This window comes from Natator depressus, chromosome 3 (assembly GCF_965152275.1).
Source record: "Natator depressus isolate rNatDep1 chromosome 3, rNatDep2.hap1, whole genome shotgun sequence".
NCBI lineage: Eukaryota > Metazoa > Chordata > Testudines > Cheloniidae > Natator > Natator depressus.
The window spans coordinates 1585001-1609564 of record NC_134236.1 but is presented as its reverse complement, the minus strand read 5'-3'; the positions used below and the strand labels follow the sequence as shown (position 1 = coordinate 1609564).

At 52.3% G+C, this 24564-nt stretch overlaps 2 protein-coding genes across 4 annotated transcripts in view; both read left to right on the top strand.

Annotated features, from left to right (window-relative positions):
• The window catches only part of MAPRE3 (microtubule associated protein RP/EB family member 3), a 71947-nt gene that overhangs the window by 1316 nt on the left and 46067 nt on the right, over window positions 1-24564 (top strand). Inside the window, exon 1 of one of the 3 annotated variants that reach the window (XM_074947288.1) lies at window positions 17592-17765. The exons of the other annotated variants lie outside the window; for them this stretch is intronic. The gene's annotated coding sequence lies outside the window, so the exon portion shown is untranslated. Of the gene's footprint in view, window positions 1-17591; window positions 17766-24564 lie in introns of those variants that run through there. 3 annotated transcript variants of the gene reach the window in all.
• LOC141983976 (uncharacterized) overlaps window positions 1-24564 on the top strand; it is an 82713-nt gene that overhangs the window by 20705 nt on the left and 37444 nt on the right. The gene's annotated exons all lie outside the window — the stretch shown is intronic.

Here is a 24564-nt window from a genome sequence, read left to right as displayed (position 1 = left end):
TCTGCGATGGTTTGTGAAGCAGAAGATTGCGTGGAGGAATTGTATGGGGAACCATGGGGAATGACTTGGTGAGCGCGGAGAAGAGAGAGCTTGACGAACAGCAGAAAGCGTTTCTTTGTGCTCCTGCCTTTGGAGAAGCAGTGGTGGTGGGGGGAGAAATGCACAAATTACGGGGCAGGTTAGCGATGTGATGGGAAGTGCTAGAAGATGGTTTTGCAGAACTGGTCATTGTGACCCCTTAAACACTCTGGCTGTTCAGGTGAACAATGGCCATAGAATATGAATGTATGCAATTAAAATCCACTCTTGACTCAGGAGGCCTTTCTGAGATATGGCTGAAAGAGTAAAGAGCAGTTCCTAACTTAAACCAGCTGGGCTACTGCAGATGCTAGTGTATTTGGTGCAGTGGTTGTGCTTATGGGGCTGTAGACAAAGACGCCAGGTCCCAGAGGAGCTTACAGATATAACAGGGTTATGGTGATGGGGATCAGCAGGGACAGAGGAGAGAGTCATCAGTAAAGCTCTGGTCTCTGCATTTCTAATGCTGCCATCACTGAAACACCTGGTCACCGCATGCAAAATGAAGGATCACTTAGGAAAGAAACCAAACTCTTGTCGCCATTATCAGGGTTCTGTCTCAGTGGGATCAGTCTTGGAGAAGCTTTGCTTGGCCCTTCTGTTAACTGAGCAGTCGCCTGCTTAGAGAAGAGTCTTGTGCTAGGCCTTAAAATGGTCAGATGCTGGCTCCTCCTGGTCCCTGCGGGTGGGGAATTCCACAGCCCTGTGCTGTGACATCCTGACCCTGCAGCAGTGTGCACGTGGAAACATGGTCACAGAAGTAAACATAACGGCCTTTGAACCTAAGGTCCAAAACCTTGAACCAAGTCTGGAATTGGATGGGGGGAAGTCAGAGCAGCACCCTGGTGTGAAGTGCTCCCCTTGGCCCTGCCTAGAAGGTTGCCAGCTGTGAGACGTCTCCATGGCCTTTACATGCGTCCCCAGGTAGAGCCTATGGGTGACAGGCATGGGTCATTGCAGGCATGGTGCACTGGAGTGGAGCAGGTGCAGTCCCCTGGCAGCTGATGAGGAAGGTGTCCCTGCCAGCTCTGCTGTTTGGTGTCAGGGGGGTTGAGACTAGTAGGACCCCAGACTGTGCACCACCCTGACGATGGGCGAGAGAAGTATGGGCTGGATGAATGCACTATAAGGTGGGTAGAAAGTTGGCTAGATTGTCGGGCTCAACGGGTAGTGATCAATGGCTCCATGTCTAGTTGGCAGCCGGTGTCAAGTGGAGTGCCCCAAGGGTCGGTCCTGGGGCCGGTTTTGTTCAATATCTTCATAAATGATCTGGAGGATGGTGTGGATTGCACTCTCAGCAAATTTGCGGATGATACTAAACTAGGAGGAGTGGTAGATACAGTGGCAGGTAGGGTTAGGGTACAGAGGGACCTAGACAAATTGGAGGATTGGGCCAAAAGAAATCTGATGAGGTTCAACAAGGATAAGTGCAGGGTCCTGCACTTAGGAGGGAAGAATCCAATGCACCGCTACAGACTAGGGACCGAATGGCTAGGCAGCAGTTCTGCGGAAAAGGACCTAGGGGTGACAGTGGATGAGAAGCTGGATATGAGTCAACAGTGTGCCCTTGTTGCCAAGAAGGCCAATGGCATTTTGGGATGTATAAGTAGGGGCATAGCCAGCAGATCGAGGGACGTGATCATTCCCCTCTATTCGACATTGGTGAGGCCTCATCTGGAGTACTGTGTCCAGTTTTGGGCCCCACACTACAAGAAGGATGTGGAAAACTTGGAGAGAGTCCAGCGAAGGGCAACAAAAATGATTAGGGGTCTGGAACACATGACTTCTGAGGAGAGGCTGAGGGAACTGGGATTGTTTAGTCTGCAGAAGAGAAGAATGAGGGGGGATTTGATAGCTGCTTTCAACTACCTGAGAGGTGGTTCCAGAGAGGATGGTTCTAGACTATTCTCAGTGGTAGAAGAGGACAGGACAAGGAGTAATGGTCTCAAGTTGCAGTGGGGGAGGTTTAGGTTGGATATTAGGAAAAACTTTTTCACTAGGAGGGTGGTGAAACACTGGAATGTGTTACCTAGGGAGGTGGTAGAATCTCCTTCCTTAGAAGTTTTTAAGGTCAGGCTTGACAAAGCCCTGGCTGGGATGATTTAATTGGGGATTGGTCCTGCTTTGAGCAGGGGGTTGGACTAGATGACCTCCTGAGGTCCCTTCCAACCCTGATATTCTATGATTCGGCTGTGCTTAGTAGACAAGGAGGTTGTTGCTCCTGTTGGTGCCTGAGATGCTTTCCCTGTCTGCAGCAGCCCAGTCTTATATGGATGGAGCTAAACCAGCTGTGGGTCACAGGCTGGGACAGCTGGGAATCAGCATTCTTGGTGTTATGGAGCTACCGTAGAACAGGGAACCATGCTGGGGTGGAGGCTACACAGCAGGAGGAGCCGGAGGCTGTTCCAGGCCCAGGGGCAGCATGAAAACAGGGGGAGGCATGAGTGCGAGAAGGGGAAGGGAATGTTAAGGGGGTGGGCAGAGTGCGCTGGGAACTGGATAAGGGAACGATGCATAGTCTTGGACAATAGGATGGGATGTCTGAACTCAGTGCAGAAAGAGAGAGCTGGTGAGGGGGCATAGTGTGATCAGAGCAACAGGCTTTTTGTGGCACTTTGGATGGGCTGAGGGGCCAGAGCGGAGAGGTGGTGCTACCCGCACGCTCTAGGGCACCCACCTGTACCCTTCCGTGCACTGAAGGGGTAACCCGGTTAATTTAAGCACCCCCACCCTTACCTAGTCCCTCGGGCTTGGGGTGAAAGGCACCTATCCTTACCCAGTTCCTAGGGCTCAGGGTGTAATCTTCTGTGGGTTTGCTGGGCCTTTTACCAGTGAAAGAGCCTAACACATCTCTATTAATTATCAGTTACCAAAACAGAATGCTCACGCTAAGCATACAATGCTCACCACTCCCCATAAGGCAGACGAGCTTTTCCTGCTGGCCAGTCAGGATCAGGTCGTCGGAGGGCTCCAGCTTCTGCACAGTATGATTGGCAGGGTGTTGAGGTCTGGCAGCTCTGATCTTGGGGCTGAGTCCTGGAGTTAGGTTCCAAAGTACTTCCTTTTGGACCTCAGTTTGTATAGTGAGACTTGAATCCTGCTTAGCTCTGCCTTCACCAGTCGTTGTAAACTAAAGTCCTGCCAGACAGTATTTTTCACCCATCCTAGCCCATTATGAAACCATTCTTTACCCAATCAGACCCCACCACCTTAGCTGATTTACACCTTACAGAATTAGTTATGCAACAGGCAGAACCGATCAAAGAACCAGGCAGAGACCCTACAGATAAACAATCGAGAAGTAGGGACTATAAAGGCAAAACAATAGAAGTAGGGATTTCACACACAGGCTGTTGAGAAGTGGTTCCTTGCCAGGCAGGATGCTGTCAAACCAAGTTTTCTTTAGCCATCTTAAGCTCTGTTTCTGTATCTGGTGGTGGTGGGCACTGTTCGGACAGGAGCCTTCTGAACACCGCACAGTACAGTTTTGGTGCAATAAATGGAAGGTGAGGCTTTGACTCTCTGCAACTTAGCTCATGGCTGCTATCTCTCAATCTGGCTGCTGTTTTTACTGCAGAAGACGACCTCCGACCTTACCTTGGGATGATGGCAAATCTCTGCCTGCTTATCTGTTTACCTGCTGCGCTGCCGAGTATGTATTTGCTTGGAACTGTTCCACATCTTAGGGAAGAAATAGCCATTTGGATAACTGTCCATGAAGATTTTAGTTCGAGTAGTTATGCATTGATCCCATCCCAATGGGGGATTAGGGCCCACGGGAGCTAGTTGAAGTGGCAGCTTGTGGCCTCCTCTCTATTGGCTATTTTCTCACCATGGCAGGAAAAATCATAGCCAATGTTGTCTCACCATTTCCTTGTGCTCCCCCTTCTTAAAACATAGGAGCCTAATGGCCTGCTTGGGCACCTCGGTCAGGGGCTCGGCTCCCAGAGTGCTGAGCACCCAGCAGCTTCCTGGCCGTTTCACTGCCCGCAAGGAGTACTGAGAAACCAAGGGGAGACCTCAAAGTTTAGGGCTGCCCCTCTCCTTCCTCAGGGGGTTCTGCTGGCCCAAGCCCTGAGAAAGGTTCAGTGCGGCACTGTCTTGGTTTCAGTTCTCCCTCGCAGGTCTGACAGCAAGGAACTTTACATATTGACTGGTGTGGAGAAAGTAAGTAAGGAAGTGTTATTTACTCCTTCTCATAACACAAGAACTAGGGGCCACCACATGAATTTAATAGGCAGCAGGTTCAAAACAAACAAAAGGAAGTATTTCTTCACACAACGCACAGTCAACCTGTGGAACTCCTTGCCAGAGGATATTGTGAAGGCCAAGACTATAACAGAATTCAAACAAGAACTAGATAAGTTCACAGAGGATAGGTCCATCAGTGGCTATCAGCCAGGATGGGCAGGGATGGTGTCCGTAGCCTCTGTTTGCCAGAAGCTGGGAATGAGCGACAGGGGATGGGTCACTTGATGATTCCCTGTTCTGTTCATTCCCTCTGGGGCACCTGGCATTGGCCACTGTTGGAAGACAGGATACAGGGCTAGATGGACCTTTGGTCTGATCCAATATGGCCGTTCTTATGTATTCAGATGGGAACACCGTTCTGTCTGAAGCCCATGAAAAACGATGAGATACCTGCTGGGAATGTGAGATCCTGTGATTCCAAGACAATGGGCGTGTGTGTGAGCGGGGGGGGTCTTGCTTCCAAGAAATTTCTCACCAGCTTTAGACTTCTTGTAAATCTGGCCAGTAAAGACAGGGGGGCACCAGCTGTGCTCTGAAAGTGTGGAGGAATTACTCCACTTTGCCGTGATCTCTCCGCCTGCCTGAGTGGGATTGTTTCTTTCCCGTTACCCTCTTTGCCAGGGCCAGTGAGCAGACTTTGCTGTCTCTTTTTCTGCCTGCCCTGCAAGGCTGTGTTAGTTGGCTTCAGAACCAGTGGAAGGTAAGCGTGATCAGAATGCACTCGACATTAATATTTCAGAGGATAGTGTGTAGCATAATTATGTCTGAGAAGGCGAGTCCAAGAACATAGTCACTAAGTGAAACCTGTGGGGTGTTGTCCAGAGTCATCAGTTTTCTGCATGGACTCTCTAATAGATGGTACTAAGTTTATTAAAGACCAGAGGACTGTGAGTAACTCCAGGTTTCAGAGGAGCAGCGGTGCTAGTCTGTATCCTCAAAAAGAACAGCAGTACTTGTGGCACCTTAGAGACTAACAAATTTATTAGAGCATAAGCTTTCATGAGCTCCAGCCCACTTCATCGGATGCACAGAATGGAACATATAGTAAGAAGATATATATACACATACAGAGAAGGTGGAAGTTGCCAAACAAACTGTGAGAGGCTAATTAGTTAAGATGCGCTATTATCAGCAGGAGAAAAATAAAAAACTTTTGTAGTGATAATCAAGCTGGCCCATTTAGACAGTTGACAAGAAGGTGAGATCTAACCAGGCTGCCAACCAGACGTCAACGACTTGATGTCTAGTTGGCAGCCGGTATCAAGCGGAGTGCCCCAGGGGTCGGTCCTGGGGCTCGTTTTGTTCAACATCTTCATTAATGATCTGGAGGATGGCGTGGACTGCACCCTCAGCAAGTTTGCAGATGACACTAAGCTGGGGGGAGAGGTAGATACGCTGGAGGGTAGGGATAGGATACAGAGGGACCTAGACAAATTGGAGGATTGGGCCAAAAGAAATCTGATGAGGTTCAACAAGGACAAGTGCAGAGTCCTGCACTTAGGATGGAAGAATCCCATGCACAGCTACAGACTAGGGACCGAATGGCTAAGCAGCAGTTCTGCAGAAAAGGACCTGGGGATTACAGTGGATGAGAAGCTGGAGATGAGTCAACAGTGTGCCCTTGTTGCCAAGAAGGCTAATGGCACTTTGGGCTGCATTAGTAGGAGCATTGCCAGCAGATTGAGGGAAGTGATTATTCCCCTCTATTCGGCACTGGTGAGGCCACATCTGGAGGATTGGGTCCAGTTTTGGTCCCCCCACTACAGAAGGGATGTGGACAAATTGGAGAGAATCCAGCTGAGGGCAATGAAAATGGTTAGAGGATTGGGGCACATAACTTACGAGGAGAGGTTGAGGGAACTGGGATTATTTAGTCTTAGAAGAGAAGTGTGGGGGGGATTTGATAGCTGCTTTCAACTACCTGAAGGGGGTTCCAAAGAGGATGGATCTCTGCTGTTCTCGGTGGTGGCAGATGACAGAACAAGGAGCAATGGTCTCAAGTTGCAGTGAGGGAGGTCTAGGTGGGATATTAGGAAAAACTATTTCACTAGGAGGGTGGTGAAGCACTGGAATGGGTCACCTAGGGAGGTGGTGGAATCTCCATCCTTAGAGGTTTTAAAGGCCCGGCTTGACAAAGCTTTGGCTGGGATGATTTAGTTGGGGTTGGTCCTGCTTTGAGCAGGGGGTTGGACTAGATGATCTCCTGGGGTCTCTTCCAACCCTGACCTTCTATGATTCTAGGTGAATGGGCAACATGATGGCAAATGCTCTTCAATGAAGATTAATGCAAATAAATTCATAGCCGAGAGAAACTGAAGCTGCTCATACATTACAGGGTTCTAAATTAACAATCAGCTCAGGCAAGGGACCTGGGTGCCCTTGAAAACGTTTGCTTAAATTGTGACTGTGGGAAAAAGAGCAAGCGAGGTGTCAGGCGGCATAAGGAACAAGATGGAGGATAAAGGCTGTATTAATGCATTTGTGCTGTGTGTGCGAACAGCCCGTCACACACAGGGTCCTGCAGACTAGACGGGGCTCAGGGAAGAGGGATAAGAATGATGAAAGGCTTGGAAAAAACCTCGGGGATTGTTACCTTGGAAAGGAGACGAACGAGGGGGGATGTGATAAAAGTACTGTGCTGACCAATATTGTCTCACTGTTTCCATGTGCTTCGCCCATCTGTCTGTCTGTCTGTCTCCCTCCGGTGTCTCTTGTCTGGTACTTAGAGCGTCAGCTCCTTGGGGCAGGGCCCATCTTTTTGCTCTGTGTTTGTCCAGTGCCTGGTACGAAGGGGTCCTGCTCTGTGAGTGGGGCCCCTAGGTGCTATAGTAACACAAAACCGCAGAGATGCTAAGCTGATGATACTAATAACACGATGAATGGTCTGGAGAAGGGAAATCGGAAATTTCTGTCTGGCAACTCCTGTGTTCCTGGGGGAGACATAATGTGGGGGCAGCTTATCCTACATCTTACTACAGCTTTCTTACACCTTCCTCTGAAACATCTGGTCAGAGACGGGCCTCGAGGCTGCTCCGGTTCCTGTGCCCCGGGATATATCCAGGTAGGGAAGGCTGGTCTCAGACTGATCTATAAAGAAAACCCTTGGTACAAGAGCCCGTTGCCCAGGAGGGAAGTCTGATGTCATGTGTTGATATGTCCCGCTGGCACAGAGCACTCCGTTGTTATGTGCAGCATCTTCACACAAACATTGGCGTTATGTGGGAGGGAGGGGAGTGAAGGGAGAAAAGAGAGGGGTTTTCAGCTGAGGGTTGAAATGAGCAAGACAATCTGTGGTGGGAGAGAGTAAGTGAGGCAGTTCAAAGCTTCAGAGGAGAAAGCTCTTGCACCAAGAGTAGCTGGGTTGTAGGAAGGGCTGGAGGAGACAGCTGGTAGAGGAGTAGAGAGAAACAAGGTCCGAGATGGTCACTGCAAGGGTTTAAAAGGCAGGTGTGAATGGAGAGCAGGCAGAGTCGGGTGGGGATGCACTTCTATATATTTGTGCTCGTGCTGTCTCATCTCAGTGGTAGTCTGGAGGTGCTTAGATACCTCGGTGCGAGGCACCTTACCAACACCCTCGCAGGCAGGAGAGAGGACCCCTTGGAAGGACATTGAGAGCATCTGTGCAAGCCCTGGGACAGGATAAAGGAATTCTCAGCTCTGGCAGGTGAGCAGGAATCTTGCCAATGGGGATTAAGCATGTGAGCATCAAAACAATTCCTCCTGGTTTTCTAGTCACTGTTCCACCCTGGTCCGACTTCTGGCCACACTAACTGTACAGGCTAATTCATCTGACTTTCCAATCTTTGTTTACTTGTAATTTTAACAAGCAGCATAGAGATGGTCCTAGAACAGGGGTGGGCAAACTACGGCCCATGGGCCAGATCCAGCCTGCAAGCTGTTTTAAGCTGGCCTGTGAGCTCCCACTGGGGAGCAGGGTCTGGGACTTGCCCTGCCCTGGGACCCAGCCGGGGCGCCAGGTCAGGAGCTGCACCGCATGGCTCCTGGAAGCAGCCGCGTCGCCCCGCTCCGAGGATAGGGGGCTGCTCCACATGTAGGAGCTGGAGAAGGGACATGGCTCTGCTTCCGGGAGTCCCTTGGGGTAAGCACCGCTCGGAGCCTGCACCCCTGAGCCTCTCCCCAACCCCAGCCCTGATCCCCCTCCCGCTCTCCAACCCTCTCGATCCCAGCATGGAGCACTCTCCTGATCCCCAAGCCTCTCATCCCCAGCCCCTCCCCAGAGCCCTCAGCCCCTCCCGCACCCCAACCCCAATTTCGTGAGCATTCATGGCCCGCCGTGCAATTTCCATTCCCTGACGTGGCCCTCAGGTGTTCGCCCCCCTCCCTCCCCTCCTAGAACAGAAGACCTGCTGTAAGCCTTTGTAGTTAATGATTCCTCCCGGCAGGTGTTACTGTGTGTTACTCTGGAGTGGGATGGGGCCAGCCCAGCTCCTGTTTGTTTGTTCACCTCTGTGACAAGTCAGGAGAAACATGCAAAGTCACTGAGATCACAGCTTACTGTAGCTCACGAAAGCTTACGCTCAGATAAATTGGTTAGTCTCTAAGGTGCCACAAGTCCTCCTGTTCTTTTTTTGGAGTGAGTTTGTTGGCGTGCTACAGCAAGCAGGGTTAGGGCTGAAATATGAAACTGATTCCCGCTCACACATGCATAAGCAAACCTCCCGAAGTACTATCTTGCTCGGCTGTAATCTGTACTGTGTAGTTATGTCTGGGGGGGAAATGTTGGCATGGTCTTTAGGCTTTTTCCTTGGTTAATTGCCACAGGTTATCCACTCACTGATTGCCCAGATTCTGGTGGAAAATCATTCAGAGCAAGCAACAACCAGGATGAAAAGTTGATAATGAGGTTTTGGCAGCAGTCCTTGCTGTTTTGCCTTTAACACTGAATAAACAAGTCCAACGTTGTGACTGATTTAATTCTCCTCCTGCTTTTTTTTTGGCTAGACTTTGTTTGTTTAAAACTGCATGTGTAACATTTGTGACATTTGCTTTTATTATACATGAGGTATTTGCAGTTGTTTTGTCTTCTTTGTCTAATTGGGGATCTTCATTAGGAGTTGGGCCAATAACCTCCAGAGACTCTTGTGAAAAGAGGTCAGGACTGTGCAGTGATTCTCTGAATAAAAACATATCCAAGCATTATTTAACAATTGGTCATTAATTAAACAACATTCAGCAGTTCAACAATTAAAATGCCATGGAAGCTAAATTCTAGCTTTGCCTTGCAAGCATTTCTGGTGAGGAAGCTTCTGTGGTCAGTTTCAGAATAGAATGCTGGGAGTGAGAAGAGATTGTTGAGACCTTTGGACATCTTTCCCTGATGGCCTCGGCAGCAAGTCTGGGAAAATCCATCTTTGCTTTGAAAAGCGAAAGTGACCTTTGCAAATTCCCTCTGCTCTTGACAAGCTTCGACATTTGCTTTTCCTGGTGTTCCTTAATTTCCTTTGTGTCTAGAGTGCTGCTTTCCTTCAAGGTGCTCATGGGCAGAGAAGTGACTATGTAAAAATAGCATCACACGTGGCAGGCTTTGCACAGTGCTGCTCCTGCCTGTGTCTCAGGTCTCGGTTCTTCCTTCCCCCCCATCTCATGGTGAGCTGGGGCTTGATGCTTTACTGACCCAGGAAGTCCCTGCGGGTCTGAACATTTAATTGTGCTTGGCTTTGATCTAGAAATACCAAGTCTTGTCATCTGTCTGAGCCTGCAGTCGGAGGAGTGGGTGTATTGAATCTTTAACAAAATGCTCTTCTCTCCCATGCATTTGGCAGGAGTTTGAGTTAAATAGGTGTTAACAAAAACAAACAAGAAAACAGTCTGACTAAATGTCTTCTCCTTTCCGCTGCTCAGATTCCAGGCTCTGGGCATGTCCCAGGTATACTGGCTGACCAGCACACTTGGAGATAGGTGCTGAGAGCTACACCTTTTAAAAAAACCAAAGAAGATTATTTTGAGGGAAAGAGGGGCTTGGACTTTCAGGTCACATGTGTACATTGTGAACACTCCCCCGTGTTTTCCTTTTCAGGTAGCTTTGTGGAGGTGGGGATTTGCCGATTCACGTCCGTGAGGTTCCTGAAGCCCATTTAAATGTCACCCCCTAATGGTTTTGTTGGAGATCAGTTTCCCAGATCATCTACTCTGGGACTGTGGCAGGAGCCGGAGTCTCTCCCCACCCTTGCTCAGTATTCCCCTGCCTCCCTCACTGCTCTGTGTGTCTTCCTCCCACTCCTTATTCCTGAGCTCGGAGAGGGTGTAAGCCAAACACCCTTTCTTGCTTCAAGAAAAGGAGTACCAGTGGCACCTTAAGAGACTAACAAATTTATTTGAGCATAAGCTATCGTGAGTTACAGCTCACTTTATCGGATGCATTCAGTGGAAAATACAGTGGGGAGATTTATATACATAGAGAACATGAAACAATGGGTGTTACCATACACACTGTAACAAGAGTGATCACTTAAGATGAGCTATTACCAGCAGGAGAGCGGGGGAAGGCGGCGGGGGGGGAACCTTTTGTAGTAATAATCAAGTGATAATCCCACCATCAACCTCAGCCTGGACCAGTCCACACAAGAGATCCACTTCCTGGACACTATGGTGCTAATAAGCGATGATCACATAAACACCACCCTATACCGGAAACCTACTGACCGCTATTCCTACCTACATGCCTCCAGCTTTCACCCAGACCACACTGCACGATCCATTGTCTACAGCCAAGCTCTACGATACAACCGCATTTGCTCCAACCCCTCAGACAGAGACAAACACCTACAAGATCTCTATCAAGCATTCTTACAACTACAGTACCCACCTGCTGAAGTGAGGAAACAGATTGACAGAGCCAGAAGAGTACCCAGAAGTCACCTACTACAGGACAGGCCCAACAAAGAAAATAACAGAACGCCACTAGCCGTCACCTTCAGCCCCCAACTAAAACCCCTCCAACGCATCATCAAGGATCTACAACCTATCCTGAAGGATGACCCATCACTCTCACAGATCTTGGGAGACAGGCCAGTCCTTGCCTACAGACAGCCCCCCAACCTGAAGCAAATACTCGCCAGCAACCACACACCACACAACAAAAACACTGACCCAGGAACCTATCCTTGCAACAAAGCCCGTTGCCAACTGTATCCACATATCTATTCAGGGGACACCATCACAGGGCCTAATCACATCAGCCACACTATTAGAGGCTCGTTCACCTGCACATCCACCAATGTGATATATGCCATCATGGGCCAGCAATGCCCCTCTGCCATGTACATTGGTCAAACCGGACAGTCTCTACGTACAAGAATCAATGGACACAAATCAGACGTCAAGAATTATAACATTCAAAAACCAGTCGGAGAACACTTCAATCTCTTTGGTCACTCGATTAGAGACCTAAAAGTGGCAATTCTTCAACAAAAAAACTTCAAAAACAGACTCCAAGGAGAGACTGCTGAATTGGAATTAATTTGCAAACTGGATACAATTAACTTAGGCTTGAATAGAGACTGGGAGTGGATGGGTCATTACACAAAGTAAAACTATTTCCCCATGTTTATTCCCCCCCCCCCCGCACCCCCCACTGTTCCTCAGACGTTCTTGTCAACTGCTGGAAATGGCCCACCCTGATTATCACTACAAAAGGTTTCTCCACCCCCTTACCCCCTCCCCCCGCTCTCCTGCTGGTAATAGCTCATCTGAAGTGATCACTCTCGTTATAGTATGTATGGTAACACCCATTGTTTCATGTTCTCTGTATATAAATCTCTCCACTGTATTTTCCACTGTATGCATCCGATGAAGTGGGCTGTAGCTCACGAAAGCTTATGCTCAAATAAATTGGTTAGTCTCTAAGGTGCTACAAGTCCTCCTGTTCTTTTTGCGAATACAGACTAACACGGCTGCTACTCTGAAACCTTTCTTGCTTCAAACCACTTGTGAGAGTCGCTTCTTCTGTGGTGTGTGCCCTCAATAAGAGCTGTTGTCACACTTGTCCTCCAACCCCTGGCCCCAGCCTCTGGTCACGATTGTTTTGTCTGTGAGCTCTTGGGGGCAGGGATTGTCACCCGCTCTATTTTGTACAGCACCAGGCGCACAGCCAGTAGGGTTAGCAAGCCAAAATATAGCAGGGCTGACACCCCACCTGGGACATGGTGCTCTGTTCTGGGCACCACATTAATGGAAGACAGAGCCAAGCTCTAGCAAAAACACTGATTTTGCAGGGTGTGAAGGGGGAGCTGGGGTGGCTACTGTGCCAATGAATTGGGCTGCATGTAGGCAGGTGTGGGTTCTGGAGGAGACAAAGTGAGCAGTCGGGAGAGAAGTGCGGTAGAGGCACCCGCAGCAGGAGGATGGCAGAGGCAGGCAGAGCTGCCCTATGGAGAACACTGCAAGTGAGGAGAAATTTGAACCGAATGTGGTGTGAGCTGGGATGCCAGGACATAGGCTGACTGGGGAGACGTGGTCAGAACAGCATGTGTGGGGGAGGATGGATCTTGGCAAATTCAAAGCCCAGCTCCAGAGGGCTCATTTCGCAAGAAGCTGCCTGGTGCAGCGTGCCCGACTGGCATCGGCAGCTGTTGGCTCTCACTGGACGTGGCACTTGAGAATGGCGCCGCAGGGAGTGTGGGGCGGTGAAAGCAGCCTGGCCACCTGCGTTCTTCACCCGGGGCATGCTGTCTTTCACCAGGGCCAGGACCCGAGCGGCTGGGCAAGGGAGGAGGCCGCAAGGTGGGCATGGACACCTTAGTGCTGGGATTCTGTGACCCTCCTCGGGCCCAAAGGGCTCGCGAGACACAGGCTTGCTGTAAATGCATCTGGCCTTCCTCCGAGGGACTGTGGTCGTGTTGTGACTGACAGCACTCAGTCTGCCTGTCCCGAGCAGCGTCCGGCTCGTGCCATCCAGGGGTGTAATAGCGGATTTTTTAAAACATCCTGAACTTTTTAAAAAAAGCCTGCAGTGACTGTTGCAGGGGAAGCCTTCAGTAATGGTCCAAGCATCACCATGGCATTGGGGAAGGGAAGGGCTGCATATCTCTGATCCTTGTATCGGGAGAGTTCGCGCACAGCTTGTTTTACAAACGCTCTCGTTTGGGATTGGTGCAGACTGTTTAGTTGTCTTTCGTTAAATGCGAGCAGCGTGCCTAGTGCTGAGGTAGCCGTGGGTGCTACATACAGGCCTCAAGCTGTCTCTTGGAGGCTGAGAATTAACTTGAAGCCAAGTAGTGGGTGCTATTGAAAAATGTTTTATAGCCTGTTCTCTAAAATATTACAGTTGCACGTGACCCTGCGGTCTACACCCAGTCACGCTGCCTTTGACCTTGGATCTTTTCACAGGCTTCAGTCAAATAGAGCTACGAGTCAGGGGAGACACGTATTTCCTGTGGTGGTTTTTTCGACCCTGGTAAGGGGAGCGTAATGGGTTTGGGTACATTTGTCAGTTTCAGACACAGAGGTAAATGGGGAATATTGCCTATATAGGGAATGTTGGTGCTCAGACGAGTAACCATCTGTGTCTGCTTCCATGGGTGGCAGAGAAGGACACTGGGCTGGGCTAGCTTTCATTTCAGCCTGCCAGTCTGTGTGCTTTTCCCAGAAATGGATCCGTCTCCTTAAAGAGGAGTGTGTATTAAGTTTACTTAAGCAAGATTATCCCATTCCATGTTCCAGGGAAAAATCCCAGCCATGTGGAATAATGCTAGGCAGGGCCATTACGGGATGTGTTTGTCTTGTGAGGGACGCGGATATGATCCTAAGTGCTGGCTGGATGGCAGGCCAGAAATAACTGAATTGCTTTTTCTGTTGTACCTTTTACATCGGCAGAGCAAGCTTGTCACCAATTTAAGCCCCAGATTCATCCCACCTTGAAGCTCTTCCACTGTGCTGGGCAGAATCCAGATTCATTGTCCTGATTTGTTTTTTCTGGCTCCCACTCCCTGCGCTTTTGTTGAAGGCACACTCTTGTCGAGCCCCATGCAGTGCTTTCTCTGGTGGCAGGCAACAAAGTCTATCCAGCTCTGCCCGTGCAGGGAGGCTCGGCTGGATCTGGCCCAGACCCTGGAGTTTTGTGAAACATGTTGTTCCTGAAGTGGCAGATTCTGGTTCATGAGACAGTTTCTGTGTCAGCCTCTGATACTGATTTCTTGGCAGCTGGGAGCTGTTTCCGGGGACTTTGGGACCTGTGGAGGGATGCTGGGTTTGAAATGCCTGGACTTCCTGCCTTTCATTCCTCCAGAGGAAGATCAGTTGGAGCGTGTTGTGTTTTATTGTGTGTGAGATTTTGAAGGCAACATTAAACCAAGGCCCTGCTCTGTGTGGATGTTGGGCTGCTCTCAGAAGAGCATCCCCTGCAGTGTGGTGAGAGCCAGTGTCCCTGCCCTCCCGTTTTCCCAGCAAAACACTTGGCTTAGAGAAGGCAGGCTGCCCAGAAACACAGTCAACCTTTAACTTGCCATTTCTTGGCTCTTACGTGGGCAGCCTTCGCTTGCCCCACCATGCACGCACGACGGGAGACAGCCTCTCAGCACAGGAGCGGGAATCTTTTGCTGAGGAGTCCCTCTGGCCTGCCTGATTGTGCACTGAGCCTCAGCGCCTGTTGCACGCATGTGAATGTGCAGAGAAGTGCCTCACACGTGCACGCTAAAAGGGCACTGAGAGGGATTGTGCAAGGAATGAAAAATTCCACTTGGTTTCATGGAGACAAGATGGATGAGGTCAGAGTGTCACGAGAAGCACCTTTCCCAGACCTGAGGAAGAGCTCTGTGTTAGCTCAAAAGCTTGTCTCTCTTATCAACAGCTGTTGGTCCAATAAAAGATATTCCCTCCCCCCCCCTTGTCTGTCTAATATCCTAGGACAGACCCAGCTACAACAGCGCTGCGTCCTCTGTCTCATACTCGCATGTACGCCGTGCCAGTGGCACGCTGGGGAACCCATTGCCGTCACACAAAGCAGTGACTGCCTGTGCAAAGTGCATCTGTAATCTGCCTAAACTCAAGTCTCTCTTTGGGCGGCCAGTCAATGGCGTCTCTGTAGCAAACTGCAGGTTCCTCTCGCTGCCTGCTGACGGCTGGAGCTGGGTTGGTTTTTAAGTTGGCAGTGTTTTTAACATAATGGCGAGTGTATGTATATCAGTCTCTTCCTGCTTGGAAGTGGTGTAAGTTTCTTTTCAGATTTTCAAAACAAATATTGTGCTCAACTGAGACAAGGTGCTCAAGGTGGAAAATGTAATCTGGAAAGGTCACCATTCGTTTGACAAAGTTATAAGCTACCGAAAGAAGCTCTGTGGATTGTGTAGTCCTTGGGAAACTGATCTCCAGGTGTCACCACCTGCTCCACCTGTAACCAGAGAGAGAGACCCCCTCCAAATTATCCCCACCCCTCTGGATTTCCCAGGTCCAGCCCATCCTCTGTGTGTCCGTTTCTTATACGCTGATCCTGTGCTCGATCCCCTAGTGAAGAAGTCCTTTGCAGGGCTGGGGCCCTGGCTGTACACTCTCTAGGATGGGCGCTGGCGGATTTTGTTTCGTAGAATTCAAGCAAGTCATTGGTGCAGAATAACAATGATGAATTTGAAACTAGGCACCGAGTGTATGAAAGAAAACTGCAGCTCATGGCTGATAAAGGAATATTTTATTTTATCCTGAAGCGCTTCATAGCACTTAGATTTATACTCCTACAGGTCCTCAGAAATGCGGCCACCTCTGGGGTGGAGAGAGCCATCCAGACGACAGCCAGCATACTGGTCAGCATAGGGAGGTAGAACTGAGCAAAGGATACCAGGCCACAAGACTGTTACGGAGAGTGCTTTGTTCCAGTAATGGGGTCACATTTCTGTCTCATTGTCCTGTAATAAGCCTCAGCTCTTACGTCCATGGATCGCTGTACGTTTTATAAATGTGACTACGTACAGCACCTAGCACAATAAATAGGGCCCTGATCATCCTATGAATGTCACGCCTTTCTGTTTTTGCTAGTAATGTGGCGTCTCCCTGCCGGGCGAGCCTGCTGCCCCAGGGACCTCGTGGGGCTCTGGCGTCAGTGTCCTAGGTGGGGTTTCTGTCTGAGTTAAGCAGTCAGCTCTCTGGGCAGGAGCAGTAAGGCAGAGTGGGATGGGTGCTTTTCAGGCTCTGGAATAAACAGGGCATTCTCTGAGCCTCTGGGAGGCTAGGGGTGAGGTTTGGGAACATCAGTAGGCCCCGCCCAGCTAATGAGACTTCAGTGCAAGGACAGAGGTTGGTGTTCTGGGTTTCCTGCTCTGCTTTGGGAGGGGTTGAACTGCTCTGGTATTTGCAGAGGGCCCTGTGGGGATGGCTGTCGGAGGAGGGCTCTGCATGTGTTATGCACTCTGCCGTGTGTTGTCTGTCGGCGGAAATGTCCAGCGATGATTGGTCATTAACTGTGCTATCCTTCCTTCCCTTTCTGGGGGCCTAGGCATTAAGGCAGCAGATCCCTTGGTGGCTGTTAGCTGCAGGGAGCCTTGCTATGCTGGCATGTGAATGTGGGACTGCTGAGTTGGAGGAGATGGGCTGCCTACGCTCTGCAGCTGGGAGCCATGCGGGGCAGACATCAGGGACTGCACTTGGGCACGGAATGGAGCTGCTGAGAGCTGCTCACCTTTAATATGGAGGGGTGACCGGCTGCCACTACAAATCCCAGCATGCCTGCTCCATCGTGAGCCAGGTGGAGGCTGCTTGGCTCGAGATGGAGCATGGCTTTCCGGGACCTGTAGTCTCAGTGGGCAGCAAGCAGAGGGCTGGCGGCAGGATTTTGACTACCTCTTGAGTAAATCGTGTGTTGAGGGCGTGTGAGGAACCACGGAACGTATGAATTTGAGAGGTGCTTGTTTTCTGCTTGTACACAAGTTCTCATAGCAGCCGAGCAGATCAGACTGAATGGCTGTGACTAGCCGGAATGTCCCTGTTGGATTCTCCTTGCATCCTGCAGCTAACTGTTTGTGTTCAAAATAGGCAGGTCTGAGCACACCAGAGGGGTGGGATTATTACAGCGTTACGCAAAGTGGGTGTAGCAAAGGCGTCTTCTGCACTGGGTGAGTGACAACATCCTCGGCGTGGGGTTAGAACATTGTCTTGGGTAATAAGCTCTGACCTGTGCGTCTGTAATCTCTGTTATGTAGCTTACAGTCCTCGTGAGCCAATCAGCGCACTCTGTTATCAGTGTATATGCACAGAGACCTAATGACTCCCTGCTTGTCTGATGAATGGTGCATGGGCCGTGCCTGGAAATGCAGGTTTCTTTGGTGTTCTGGTTGTGTTCCAGCATGCGAGCAGCCTGTGCTGTCCTACCGTGGAGAAGACGGAGCACACATTGAGCTCCGTTCCGAATTGCTAATAGCTCAGCCTGCTCCCTGATTCCCATCCTAGCCCTTCGAGCACAGGAGGCGAGACGAGCTGCATCCACCTTTGGGGTAGGTACCGTACGTGGAGGAGAACCAGGTGCCTGGGAGACATGGAGGTGGAGCCGTGGGCTGCTTCATGGAGAGGGCTCTTCACCCTCCAGGGGTGTGGCGGGGGACCTTGGTAAAGCATCTTTGGGGAGAACTGTAGGTTGGCAGACACTGGTGGAGCGTGGGGGGATGTGCTTGAGGATGTAACTGCCACGGAGAATCCTAGGCTGAATATCAAGGACAATGTTCAGAGTGAATGATCAGTGGAATCAGTGGTAGAGACTTAGTGGCTCGGTCCATTTGAGACTGGCCTGGCCAGAGCCCTAGAGGACAGACTGTAGCACGTGACCCAGGCCTGCCCTGGGATGGGCTAGGTGAACACACAGTTTTCCCAGTGCTGGCTTGGCTGCTCTACCTGGCTGAGCATGGCCTTGGACAGCTCGTCGCAATTGGGTGGTGTACAGTGCCTTCCTTGTGAGTTTATGTTGGTGTTGAAGTTTAATTTACAACCCTGTCGTTTCTCCAGGACGGATGCTGTTGGCTTGCTCCTAGCCAGCCAAGTGGGATGCTTTGGGTGCATTGGCAGATCCCTAGGTCTGTGGGGGCACCTTTGAAACCAATCTCCTGGATTTGGCAGCTGCTTTTATCTGCTCTGGAATTGGCACCCCTTTTCCAGTAGCCCAGAGAAGTCCAGAAAGGGAAGCTAGACTGGCTGGCTGTGAAGAAGATGTAGAAGCAGAAGGGCCTTAGTCTAGGACACCCATCATGTGAATGCAGAGATTCCCTTGCCCATGCTTAGACCTGCCAGTTCCCATCCTTCTCAAGATCACCCACCACTCTGGATTGATGGCTTCTTTGGGGACTTTGTAACGTCCCCCTGGAACTGCCAAAAATAAACCTCTGAATAGTCTGTGCTCCTGCCCGAGGGTTAGATGGATCAGGAGTCGGGACAGGAAACTGGAATCTGCCATCTGGTTAAACCAGGGAAGGATTGTGGAAATTAACGAGCCCCAGCCCCTGTTCTCTGGGCTTGCTCACAGTGGGCTGAGGGTGATAAGGAGAGCATGTCGTTAACTCACGCCGGGTCAGTGGGTCAGCGGAAGATTGTGGGGCTTGGTTAAGTCATGACTGCACGAAAGGAATAAATATCTGTCCCACCCTGGGGATTCAGACATGGGAACTGGGGTCTGGCCATCTGAAGCAATAGTGTGGTGCCATATTTCTCACCCTGGCTCTGCAAAGAGGCATGATTCCCTGTTTTCCCCCTGCTGAGAGCAAATCTTCCTTCATACTGCAGCAGCCCACAGGCCTGTCTCTCTCCCCTTCCCGGATATTTGGCAGCACGTGTTCTGTAATCCCCTGGGCAGCTGTTCCCTTCCTTATGACCAGTGTTCTGGATCTCCATCTCAGCCAGTCGGTCACAGGAAGGGATTTGTCAAACAGGTCGTTTTTCTTCTGTGTTTTACTTGTAACTGCTGTGCATGGTGCAGGGGCACTTGGGATGTCTCTGGTACACTGTAGCTGAGTACATTTAGGGGCAGAGTGCCCGCCATGGGCCCCATGGGAATCTAAGAGCTGAGCCTCGCTTGCGTACAGAGGAGCAGACTGCTCCCACCCTCCCCTGTAGTATCTGTAGACACACAGCACAGTGCTCCTCTCTGATCTTAGTGGAGGCTGCAGAGATCAAGAGGGAACCCTGCATGCTGGGAATTGTCGTCTCTGTATGTGGGGAGCCCATTTGTGGAACTCCTCTGGCTGCAGTTTGACCCCAGGATTCAGGGAAGGCAAAGGATCATCAGGGCAGCACTTGTAGGTGGTGGAAACCACTGGCTCCATCCTCCCCGGGCCAGGCAGGACAGGTGGTTGCTCTCAGCCTGTGGACAAAAGGAGCTTTGAGCAGAGGGGATGTGACTGGCTGCCCCAGCTGCTGGGAGTGGGTCCACCTTCACAGGCTTTGCCTACTAATTCCGGGTCTTTGGCCCTGCTGCAGTGCTCCTCCCTCTGTGGTGTGCCTGACTCAGCAGGTGTCCTCCTCTATTAGTTAAACCCTGGAGCTGGGCCAGTTGGTGGTGGTTTTTTCATACACTTACAACGCCCTCGCTCGCTCTGAAGCTTCTCCTAGTCGTCACCCACTGAACACAGCCTTGGCAGGACAGCGGCTGTCGGCTGGGTAAACTGGAACAGCAGAGTTGTAGAGTGGATGGATGGAGACAGATCTGCTGGCTCTGTGCTGGGGAGGGGAGGGATCGGTGGTGTCACTAGCAAGTGAAGGAGCCCCGAGCTGCCGTGCTGAGCCATGTGCTGCTGTGTCCAGGCACCTCTTCTTTTGTCTGATTGCAGTGAAGTGCCGCAGAAAGGGATGATCTGTGCTTGCAAAAGACAAGTCGTAGTAGACGCAGCAGACAGCTTAATATACAGCAGGCCTCCGTCGCTGGGAGGATGGAATGCACTCTAGGGCTGTGGTTTTCTGGGGTGGCCTACAGCGAGGGTATGCAGAAAGCAAGACAGACGGGGATCTGCAGTGCAGCCCCCGGGGCCTGATCCATCGTCCGTGCGGCTGGGCCTGAGCACAGGCTGCAAACTGAGCTTGCTGCATCTCTCAGCCCAACAGGGAGTCGTAGCTCCCGTGGCCAGAAGGGCCTGTTGTGGTCATCTGCTCTGGCCCCCTGTGTGACACAGGGTTGGGTTGGGTTTTACTTGGAGAAGTGACTTCCAAGCCAGTGGCTCCGAAACTGGGGTGTGGATCCCGATGGTGTGGGGCGAGCTGGTGGGACAGAGGGGCACACGTCTTTCCCAGCTGCTTTGGCAGCTAACAGTGCCTAAGCCCTCTCTCCTAGTCACCCTCTTCCACGTAAACAGTTACGAATGTACCACCACCGGTGGTGGGGCAGAGCCCCGGCGGCGGTGCAGGGTAGTGGGGGTGGGGGCGCGTGATGGCGAATGCCAGCGGGGCGCCCGGGAGACAGCCCTGTGTGCGCTGTGCTGTGGCAGCGTTCACCGGGCAGTGTTCTGAGGAGGTGTCCCTACTGAACACTGCCCTGGCATGGGGCCGGGCATTCTGGACTAGGGAGGGCGCTGTCTGTAGAATCAATGTCCTCTTGGCTTGTGGTAGTTAGAGATCCCATGAGCTCTTCCTCAGAGTACAGGAGAATGAACCCTGGTGTCCTGCCCAGACCCCTCTTCAGGCAGTTGTGTCTCCCGCAGCTTCTGGCCTCCTTTCCTTCGCTATGGTATTTACTTGCTGTGCAGCTGGTAAACAGCTGCCTCATACCAGCCCTGCGGTGGCTGCATTTAGTGATGGGCAAAGTGACCTACGTTAACTGAGTCCTGTTTCGGAGAATGTAATCTGTGTCTGACCTGCCTGGGAACTGTCGGGGGTATTGGAGGGATCTCTAGGTCAGTCTTAATCCACCCCTTGCTTAGCAAGACCAAGGAGATCCAGCCTCCATGCCTGTCCTTTACTGCAGTGCGGACCCAGATGCCCTGCTGCTGAGACTGCCAGTGGCGGAGCTGATGTCCCCAGCCCTGTGGTGGCGAGGTAGCTGGCGATGCTGCTTGGGTAGCAGGGGATCCCGCAGAGATGCTGGGTCGCGCGTAGAGGTCTCGGCGCTGGAGCGTGGAGCACACTGTTTGGATGTAGACAGTAGACTGGCGACGTTCTGTGTCTGTGCGGAGCCCAGCACCCTGGGGCCCTGATTTCTAATACAGGTAGAGATGCCTAACTAAAGTGAGCTGCTATGCTACCCTGTGAGCTCTGGCTTAGCGGTGGTGAGATTTCCCCTCGCCCCCATACTCCTGTCTTATCCTTTTCCTGGTGCTAAGGAACCACAGACAGAGGCTGCAGATCCCCACGCCTCACTTTCCCCTCAACTGTTCTCTTTATCCACTCCCATTACGCCTGAATGAGATGAGATCTGCGGGCAGAGAGTAGCCTGTGTGCTTTGGGCTCTGCTTTCCAGCCACCTGCCCCCAGAGACAGGAACAGTGGTGCCCCTTGGAGGAGGCCTGCCCTGGGATCACAGGATCTCTGTGCCCCTTGCTCTGCAGCCGCTCCACCCTGCCCTCTCTGGGAGCTTGAAGACCCCTTCCCCTTGGGGTCTGAGTGGGGAAGATGGCTACCGGGCTTTCGCCGTGCTCTGCTCTCTGCCCAGGGTCCCTCTTGGGTCTCCCAGTGCCTGGCACGTGCTCTGAACATCCAGCAATTACCGTAGGTCCCCTCTACCCTGCAGCTTTCAGGCCTCCCCTCTGTTGTAGCCTGAGCTGCAGCAGGCCTGCTGCTCTAGTGTCTGCACGGGCTGGTTCCCCTCGGGGAGCTGTTCCCCTCAGACCACCGGCTGGCTACTTCACCAGTTTCCTATTGGTGTGTTCAGGTGCAGTGAGCAACTGTGAGGATAAATCGGGACCTGCGCTGGCTAGAGTGAGGCCTGGCGCAAGCGTCTCACCCTGCAGGCCCCAGCAGTGAGTGGGGGAGGGAGCCTGGAGCCCCCAGCCTGGGAACTGCTGTCCTGTGGAAATGGAAGGGAAATGTGCTGTGCCCTCCCCTGAAATGAATGTGCCGTGAGCTGTGGCTGGTATTTAGGTGGGATCTGGGCTCCAGGGCTCCAGAACAGTGCTTCAGTGCCCCTTCGTCGCTTGGTCACAAACCTGGGGTCTTACAGAGCCCTCACCGGCTAATTCCCGGGGCCTGGACTCCCCACCGCTCCCCGTACTGGCTAATACCTAGGCACTCCTGCACCCCTCTCCTCCCCCACCAGTTAACACCCGGTGCAGAGGTCCTTTGGTTTGCAGCACCTTTCCAAAGTCCCCCGCCAGGACTGGGCCCCGCTGGCGATGTACATGCAGGAGGCGAGACCTGGGCCTTGCCCCAGAGCACTCATGGTCTAGCTGGGAAGAGGCCCGGTTGAATCTAACAGACAAGCTGGGAGGGGCAGGGGCTGCGACCCTCGGAGAAAAGCCTAGTTTCTCTGCTAGAGCCCAGCCTGCCGGGGAAGCTGCATCCCAGCTGGAGCCCGGAGTGGTGCTTCTGTCCACCCCGAAGAGGCCTCCTGTGCCCAGCTTCCCTGTATCCCTGGGCGGGACCTGACTCTGTCCTGTCCCATCGCACACTCCCCACCTTGTTAGTCCCGTTCCCCTGCAGCCAGCCTGGCTGCTCGCAGATCTAGGGAGAACAGACCAGCCAGGAGTTGGGGGACGGAAGGGGATCAGACTGAACGTGATCGGAGGAGCCGGGGAGTGCTGAGCTCCTTTGGTAATAACTCCAGCAGTGCAAACCCCCGTGGCTGCGCTGCACAGGGCTGCTTACCCAGGAACCGTAGCAAGCAGCATGGCTGCAAGCCCCCCTCCACCTCAGTGCCTATGGCCGTGTGGGGGCTGCAGCGCTGTGACTATGGCAGTACGCCAGCCCGTCCCGAAGGTGGGGGGCAGGTGCAGTGGGGGCCTCTGGCTTTCGCTCCTTACAGCTCCCCCATCGCCGCCAGGACATGCCCTTCGTTAGCCCCCCTGGGGCCAGTGTGGTGGGTGGGTATGAGGGGAGAGCAGGTTAAACACAACAACTGCCATCTCGCCCCATGTTCCCAGCCACCTCTGCCCCCACAGTGTGGCCTTTGCTGCTCCAGCCTGCCGTCCGGTCGCTCTCGCCTCCAGCCCCACAGCCGGTAGTACTGCCCAGGGGTTTCCACCCCCCGTCTCCAGCTCCGGGCTCCAAACACCGCTGCACACGCCACCCGGGCCGCTTATCCCACTGGCCCCAGATAAACTAGGACAGGCTGCGCCCCTCAGGCCAGCGGGGAGCCTCGGCGTGTCCTCTCTGCCAGGCCCTCTGGATCAGGGGCTCTTCGCTGCCTTGTGTCCACGCTCTGCCTCCTGGAGCAAGGTCCCTCCGAAGTGCTGGCTTCAGAACGGCAACTGCCTGCGCCACAGGGCTGGGAGGAGCTTCTGGCCACGGCAAGGACGTTGCTGCTTATAAGCGCATCGCTCCCTGCTCGAGAGACAGACCAGGCTGGGAGAGGGGTTACTGAAGCAAAGCGCCCACGTGGGCACAGGAACACATGGCTAGAGACTAGCCATCAGCAGGTTCAGACTTGCAATTAGATGGAGGTTTCTCACCACCAGAGGAGTGAAGTTCTGGAGCAGCCGCCCAAGGGGAGCAGTGGGGGAAAACCCCGAACTGGCTTCCAGCCTGAGCGTGATCAGTTTATGGAGGGGGTGGTGTGATGGGGCTGCCGATGGGGCTGCCTACGATGGCATGGAGCTGATCTGCGACCGCTAGCAGCAAATCTCCCCAATGGCCGGTGATGGGGCACCGGGGGGAAGGGCTCTGAGTTGCTGCAGAGAATTCTTTCCCAGGTGCCTGGCTAGTGGGTCTCACCCACGTGCCCAGGGTCTAACTGATCCCCAGATTTAGGGCGGGGAAGGAATTTTTCCCGGGTCAGCTTGGCAGGGACCCTGGGGGGGTCTCGCCTCCCTCTGCAGCCTGGGGCCCAGGTCACTTGCTGGTTTGAACTATTGTGAATGGTGGCGTCTCTGTCACGTGAAGTCTTTAAATCCTGATTTGAGGATGTCAGTGACTCAGTCAGGGGTCTATCACGGGGTGGGGGGGAGGTTCTGTGGCCTGCCATGTGCAGGAGGTCAGGCTAGATGATCATGATGGTCCCTTCTGACCTTAAAGTCTATGAGATCTCTCCGCTCTGCCCCACCAATTCTGCTGTCTGACCAGGTTCCGGGGTTTGGTCTAATGTTAAAAGCCACTTCAAATATCCTGTCGACGTTTCTAACAATAATGCTTTACAGAGTCTTGAGCCAAGCGTGCGACTTTGATTTA